The sequence below is a fragment of the Macrobrachium nipponense genome, chromosome 12 (assembly GCF_015104395.2).
Source record: "Macrobrachium nipponense isolate FS-2020 chromosome 12, ASM1510439v2, whole genome shotgun sequence".
Lineage (NCBI taxonomy): Eukaryota > Metazoa > Arthropoda > Malacostraca > Decapoda > Palaemonidae > Macrobrachium > Macrobrachium nipponense.
Window position 1 is genome coordinate 95462378 of NC_087205.1, and position 8433 is coordinate 95470810.

Sequence of the window (8433 nt, forward strand, 5' to 3'; positions counted from 1 at the left end):
AGGCAAAATATGAAAATATATATACGTACCTGAATACCTTGCAACAACAGACAATGGCCCTGGACTTGAGTTGGTTTTTATTGACTTTAGAACTGAGAAAAGTGGTTATCTGAAGACCCCATTTGATATAACAAGAGGTGGGGACAAATGTAGTCAGAAAAGAACTCTTAACACATCAAATGTGCAAGGAGCAACAGCAGGGGTTCAAAGCAACTAAAAGGGTAGAAAAGGAACTTACACTAATGGGGGAAGGGGGAAGAAGTAGGTGGGGAGTGCATGCAGCACACTGTTGAACACTATTCTGTTAAGTTTCACTATCTGTCGAAGTACCCAGTTTCTCCGGCATTCCTGAAAGCCAAGGCACAAGTAAAAATAAAAGGTTTATAACTTTCATGAATTGTACACTTGAGCAAATTTGTTACATGGTGAGAGAGAATCCATCAAAAGGAAAGCAGCAGTTGAAAAATGCAGATGAATCCACTCTTCATATTGCAGATGTATCTCAAAAACTCCTCATATTGCAGATATATTTCTCAAAGACTCTGTCATGATGAACTGGGGAGCCTGAAATGCATTCGTAATTTAGTATCAGATTGTAAATTTCACACTTTTTATATTTTTGAAGAATCTAAAACATACAGTTTACTTATGTTTCACAAGATAAGAATCTCTTAAAGCAATAATGATTTGATTTTCTTAAGGATACTCATATACATATTAAACTTTTTCATAATGAAAGATGATTACAATTATCATCATTAGTATAAGCATTATACATTAATTAAACCAGACCATTCAACTCTGTTTCTAACTAAGACTCACCTGAAAGAGCAATGCAATGTTATAGCTGTTGGACAACTATATTAGTGTTGAGGTCTAAAAGTCATTCATGGGCAGCAGAGGCAAAGGATAATTTTGGTGATAACTCAGCAGGTATACCGATACTGCGCAGCCCTTCCCCAACTCAAGAGGCAGCAAGGTTGTTGCCAATGAGACCATTCCAGCCACAAATGGAGCTTGAACTCAGAATCATCACAGTGTGAAGTCCAGGGAAAACCAACTCAAGACACCACACTGGTAACAAAGGAAAAGCAATTTTCAGTCAAAAAACACTACGAAACATTTTCTTCAGTGTCATCTACAGTAGTCCAACCAAAAAGAAATGCATGATCTAGCATGTAATGCTTTGCTAATCCAGTTATGAAAAATGCTTTGTCATACAAATTGTTAAGAGTATGAAAAAATATAGTAATTTAAAGCAAAAATTACATCCTGTCCAAAGTATTTCCTTAAGTTCATTGCACAATTTTTCGAGTCTCTTTCTGCATCTCATGTTCCACTTCCTTCTTTGCTTCCTTTACAACTCTTCTAGTTTACCTTACCCCAACTTTCATCCCACATGTAAGCTTTGCTCAACCAACCTCATGGAAATTAATAAAAAATGAGAAGAGTTCACAAAAGGAAACTACCTGCCTTGACCTTGACTTGGCAGCATGAATTTCAGTACCTACCACTGAATGAATAAACGGCTTACAGGATTAACTCGCTTGTGATTCAATCACAGCTCAAATTACTTATTATTATTCAGAATAGTATAGGAACCCCATTCGCATGTAGCAAGCCTACATGGGCGGGCCACTGACTTGAAATTCAAGCTTCCGAAGAATATGGCACAAAGTAATAGGTCCTTACTATCCTTAATCCATATTATTGATACCATTAAAATAATCTAACAAAACCATGGAATCCAGTTTATTGATTCTCATAAGGCTCCCAAAGGAATTATTCTTAACAGGGGTGATAAATTAAACCAAGGAAACCATTATGGAGAAGTTTGATAACTGCGAGTGAAGTGACCATCATGAGGGATGAGAAGTGTGCCTCAGAAACGCAAAACAATTCTAAAGTAGTGGTGGTAAAGAATACTACAAGGACAGAGGTGCCACAAAGAGTTACTAATCTAGTACAGTCATAATAAAATAATGTGTCTGGGAAGGGTCAAGGACTATGTGATCTGATCAAAGCTAAAATGAATGTCTCAGATCACAAGTTTGGTTTGAAGTTGAAAGGGATTAAAGCCATAAACCTGCATAGATTGTACAGTACAAATCACTTCTCTATATCATCCCTAATACATCTGCTAATAACTTTGGCTGTTAATTTTGTATCCTCCACTGCCAACCACTGGAATTCCCATTTCATCACCAGTTATCCATGACAACTAACATCGCTTTGCTTTCATGAGGAAGGTCTATTGGATCCTCTATGTCTCAGGTGTGACCTTTGCATAGGCCTTGGGTTACCCATTCACCTGGACATCTCTTATCGACAAAAAAGTAATCCCCCAAGTGATGCCACTTCTTTTTCTAAGAGCCTTTAGGTGAGCCATATGACGCTCCTGATATATTTTTCAGTGGTCTCATATACCTTACAACAGCAATAACCAATTAAGAGAATAATGATAAACACTCACAGCAACTGCATTAATGACAGAATTTGCTTGCATCCAAATAGGTACAACAACTTTTCTTCATCATTATAGTCTGCAATTGTTGAACAAGACATTTCATTTCTTCAAGACTGCCCTGTAATGAATGAGAGAAATAATAATTTCAACACTGCAATTTGGTCTTTTTTTTTTTTTTATTTAAAACTATGATCACAAAAAGTTTGAAAACTTCTTCCTGGAACTTTGTATTTTCTTTAGATAACTATTTACATAATGATGATTAAAACTGTGCAAACATTTCTAACACAGAGCAATCTATATACTAAGTTACACTGTCTATTGAAAATATTTAAACCTCAACAAGGAAGTCATCAACACGGTATTCACCAACTTACAACCAGCATGACTTGTGGACTTTATAAACTTCTTCCAGCTCCAGTTAAAATGCTAAAAAATTTACAAAAATACATGATACCCTTCAGTGTTGAGCAATCTAATCCTCACTTTCTTCTTCATACCAAATCCACTACAAAGTTATGTTAATGACGTGATGCTCACCATGAGCATCACAACATTAACATACCCTGCAAGCAATTTCCAGTGTTATAAGCCTCCTTCATTGGGACTTGAGAGAAGTCCCAATAGAGAGGACATGTCAGACCATAAAAGAAATGCTCATCAATAGTTTGTGACTGGGTTGTTATACCTGACAGCAAAGATGAGGCATACCTTCAAAGTATAACATTCTTATTCTTATGTCCAAGAAACCTTATGGAGTTACGTACTACTACGCATGACCCTGAGACTGAACAGACATCATTAAGGAGCACTAATTAAGCTACATACATCTAGTGCGTGCAAAGGAACTTAGGACTGATTCTCAGTTTCCTAAGTGGCTCATGACATATGAACTGTGTTCAACATCAATGCAGTACAGTATAATAGCTGTACAACATTCTGAAATACACAAATTTCTTATTGTGCACTTGGCAGGTTGGTTTGAAGATCAAATGGATCCAAGTCATGACCCTACATACATTGTACAACTCATTAATATATGCCACCCCTAATACATATTTACTCATCACAGTCATCTGACTGATAAATTTCTGCAAAACTATGGCTACATGCCTTGACAGCTTCCCCATTTATTTTTTCAATGGGAGGCACTAACTCTACCTGCCAACTGTGCAGTTAAAACACAGATGCCATGTAACCCTCATGGCTTCAAGGTTATTATATAGCCCAGCCATGGAATAGCACACATAGAAGTACCCTCACCGCCCAGACAATCATACAGGTGGGAATGAAAATCGTCAAATCTGATCCTCCCATCTAAAGTATGATTTTGGAAAGAGGCTGCTCAAAGGCTAAACAAAACATTTTGAAATTTTATAGTACTTGCAAATAAATGTTTAAAAATATTTATATACTAGTATACTTTCATATTAATATTTTCATCCTATTCCGAGGTTCTAGGCTACATACTATTTCCCATCCTAAACCTTGCAATGTTGGCATTTCTTTCAACATTATCCATTCCTTACTTAAGATTCTACTAGGCTGGCAAGCCTACTGAAAATCTTGATATAGTAAGTGCAGTAGAGTGGTGCATGATAATTTTTTGGGTTACTGACCAAAAATTGACAAAACTTGGCTATATATTACATTTATGACCAGCTTGAAATTTGATCAGTGACATACTTCAATTGGGATACATCCTAATTTGACCTTAACCTAGGTTGACATGCTTTGACCTGGCCAGGAGCTCCATAGACTCCTAACCCATCATCATAAAACAACACAAATACATATTTCCATATCTAAGAATGGACTATATTCAGGCAGTCTTAGGCCTGAATATATTCCATTCTTAGGTTAAGCAATTCTCTCGATGCAAAGTAATTTAATTAGGCAAGAGGTAAAATAATTTTCTATTTGTATGGGACTGAAAATTAGAAAATCCTTGGCAGTTTTGGTGGTATATTTGTACTTGAAGTACCAGTTCTCCATATATTAAAGATTTGGCACAGGATATTGGTACGGCAGCCGTATCCCTGATTGCGATAGATATTGGTACGGCAGTGAATAGCGCATGCGTCAGTTACAGACTTCCTGCCGTACAAATAACATTAAGTAGGGGTACGTCAGATTCTGTCGGTGCCGTATTGCGCTACTAAGTTGCTGTAGGTACGGCAGTTTGCTAATCATGCAGCAGTTGCCGTACACTATTGCTAACAGCCATAGGTACGGCACTAGAAGATCCGAGACAGTAGTAATAATAGTCGAACTGAATTGTTTCACTGAACATGTTCAATTCAAAATGTCAAAGTGAAGCCCCATACTGTCATCACCAAAGCAACAAAACATTTTGGCAGTAAATGAAAATATAAAAAATCACAATAATACTTAACTACACCTAGATTTTCTCTGTATACATGAAAAATAAAAGTAAACTAATGTATCTGTGTACTTCAAATCTTCTTTGAGTCTCCTCTGAACTGTGTAATAATACACCAGGTTCCGTTGAAAAACAGATGTTTTCAGGTTTCAACGAGCTGTACAAAGCAACAGACGTATAAAGAGTCAAACTTCCAGAAATTGTATATCCGTAGGTCACGAACGATCGAATCGGTCCTGAAATTTGAAAAGAGCTCCGAAGAGGAGATTCCAAGAAGACGAAGTACACAGAAATCGTGCTCTGCTGTATTCATGGTAGTAAGGAAAACTACCAAAGTCGATCCTCTGGTAAACGGCCTAATCAATCGTAAGTAGCTTAATCATCCAAATCAGGTATATATTAACAGCATGTTTCCCATATTGGACGCACTACTGACTGCTGCACTACCTTACTAGCTAAGCTTCAAATCTTCGTTGAATCACTTCGGAACTCTTTTCAGGGCCGATTCAATCGTTCGTAACCTACGGATTTGCAATTTCTGGAAGCTTTTTTCAGCTCGTTGAAACCTGAAAACGTGTTTTTCAGCGAAAACTGATGTATTATTACACAGTTCACGTTGCTAGGGCGTCAATTTCTTGCTGTCACTAATATGCCCGAGGCGAGGAGGTGCCGCGTTAAAACAAGGGTTCGCGCATGCGCAATTCACAGTCGTAACTATACTTATCGGAATCAGGGATATGGCTGCCATACCAATAACCTGTTCGTAAAGATTTTACATGCAGCTACTTGGTCATAAGTCACCTTCAAATGATTAACATTTAAAGCATATAAAAATATACTGAAAATTCACTGTTGCCCAGCTATTTAACCCTGAATATTGTCAATTGCTTGGGTAGGATTTCGTAATTTTTGGCAGTCTTGATGGACATGAGTGTTAACCTAGTTATATGCTATAGCCTATATTAGACACCCAAGGATACATTAAGCTATACTCTGTTTTTTACCATCTGTCCATCCGCCTGTGGCGTTTTTGTATGGTAACACTGCGTCCCGGGCTTGATATAGTTACATTCAACGATTATAATAATATCCTATTTCGAATATTAACGGTGTAATTCTCATAAAGTAAATTATTAAAACACTTTTCAGTTGCAAATGTACACCCCAGATATCCTTTTATTTACCTAAAACTTACACACAGCGTAACTATTTAAAGCCCGGGACGCAGTGTTACCATACAAAAACACCACAGGCGGATGGACAGATAAAAAAAACAAAAACAAAGTATAGGTACGTATCTATCAGAGCGCTCTAACGGCCATATTTTGGAGAGAATGCACAGTAGATAAAGGGTACTGTAGGCCTAGTGGGCATTTTTATTAGCTAGTATAGCTACTAAGCATTTCAGAGTGAATAAGGAAGTTGTGACCGTAACCTGACGGTGGGGGAACCTACTTTGCATTCTGCAACATATGTTTATAGGCATAACCTCCAAAGGCACTGAAACAACATGCATGATGCAGCTCCGCTAAAAAAAATAAAAAATACCTGTAACTTACAGGACCACGAGGTATGATACCATTATGGGGGAATACCTGAACTTCAAGTCTGGGTAACACTAGTATCACAAAACCTTTTTTTTTTTTTTTTTTTACTTTTCAGCAAGTTTGACTTTACATACCTCTTTAATCTACATATATCGAATTCATAACGTCCGTGGAATCCTGGACGCGACTTTGTGGGACTTCCATGCCTTATAATGACGAAGAACGGTCAAATACCCAGAACAATGTCTGATCACGCGAACATCGAGAACATCTATCATCTAGTGACATGAATGATGATTTGCACTGACATACTGGCCGTATAACTGGTGACGTCGCTACGCCCCCAAAAGGAATAATATTATAACATTAATTCGTCGACAAAAAGTATATATAGTAACTACGACTGAATAAAAATAAAGATTACACAAACATCCACAAAAAATAAAGTTAAACTACGTAAACAGGAAACTTCCAAAGTCATCCTTGATTACCACGTTTGTTGTCGATGTCTGAGAAGCAGAGGTAAACATCAAACCAACCGGGAATAAAAAAGGATGGGGCGGAATAATTACTCTAAAATATTACATTTATCTGCTATTATATCATAGATTAGTACTTTAAGAAATAATATATGTTATCCAAACTTTCTAACAATTTCTTGCATTTTATGTCTTCGATTATATGAGTGTCAGCAGCTTGTGAGGAAAGAAAACCGCTATTGCCATCTATTGACAGTTATAGCAGCTATGATATTTTTTAAAAATAATAACTAATAGTAATTGGCAACTCGATTTGTTTACACTTCTGACGTAACCTTCGATTTTACATAAAATCTTAGATACTTTACCAGGGTAATATAGTCTGTATATATGGAATTGATTTTTATTTTATGTAGTTCTAAAGACTACTCATTTCTATGGCAAAAACTTTAATAAGAAATCAAATTAAAAACATGACATAGCACCTGTCACACTTCAGGCTTCTTAAAATATATAACTATTGCTAAGTATAAAAAAAATCTTTTAAAGAAATATTTTTAATGGAAAACACAAATTCATTTTAAGATAAAATTAAGGTTTTTCCTTTATTTTATACTAATAGGTAATAATAATGGTGTATTTTAGTTAAGAACGAGAAACCTTGAAGATATTCTGCTATCTATGTTTGGTAAAACAAGCATTCTGACGAATAGTAAAAGTGTTACAATATCAAATAGTAAAACACTCACAACATTAAAATTCTTAATACAGAGAATTGTAAAAACATTCAATCAAATTTATGGTATATATTCATAAATATTAAGCTCTTAACATTACATTTTTACTAAAAAATGAGCTATGTTGGGAGGTTTTTACAAAGTTGCTCTGTAAAACAATACGCAGACATCATTCAAAAGGGGAAACAAGACTAATATGTAAATACAATATTGTTTAAAGAGGTAAAACTGGATTGAATGGATAATAGATATGTACTATATTATATATGTAGGCACATGAATTACTCAAAATTAGATTATTTAAAGCCTATAGGGGGGGAAATGATAGTCACAGTAACTGGAAATATCTTGCAAGTATGGTCTATGATATTAGGAGTGTAGTGTGAAATGCCTCCCTGTTTAGTTCACAGTATTAATATGCCATCAAATATTACTCGTTTACAATGACTATTAGTCAGTGGATATTACAGAAATTATTCAGGGAGTTAAAATTAAAGTGATGACAGGCAACTTTTGGAAAAACGTAACTTGAAGGCTATTGATATGAGGTATTTTACAGCTAAAATCTTACCATAGTTAAGATATATTGAGGCCGAAATATAGTAAATTTGAGATACTACAATGAAGGCATATGTATTTCAATCATTGAATTATTTAATTATTTCCCTGCAAAACGGTCGTCTGCTCTCTCATCAGCTGGCAATTTTTACGAAAAGACTATTGTCTTTTTATTTTAAAAGATCTCATTAAAAGTTTTTATTTGTCTAAACTATAATTAGCTACATAATAATATAACCTAAACAATTTTTAGAAAATACTA

General features: G+C 35.6%; 1 long non-coding RNA gene across 1 annotated transcript; it reads right to left on the reverse strand.

Annotated features, from left to right (window-relative positions):
- Positions 1-239: 239 nt before the first annotated feature.
- Positions 240-2587, reverse strand: LOC135225054 (uncharacterized). Its single transcript, XR_010316898.1, has 3 exons — positions 2474-2587; positions 823-1074; positions 240-564 (listed from the first exon to the last, which is right to left on the reverse strand). It is a non-coding gene; the product is annotated as an uncharacterized LOC135225054 (long non-coding RNA).
- Between the last annotated feature and the right edge of the window lie 5846 nt (positions 2588-8433).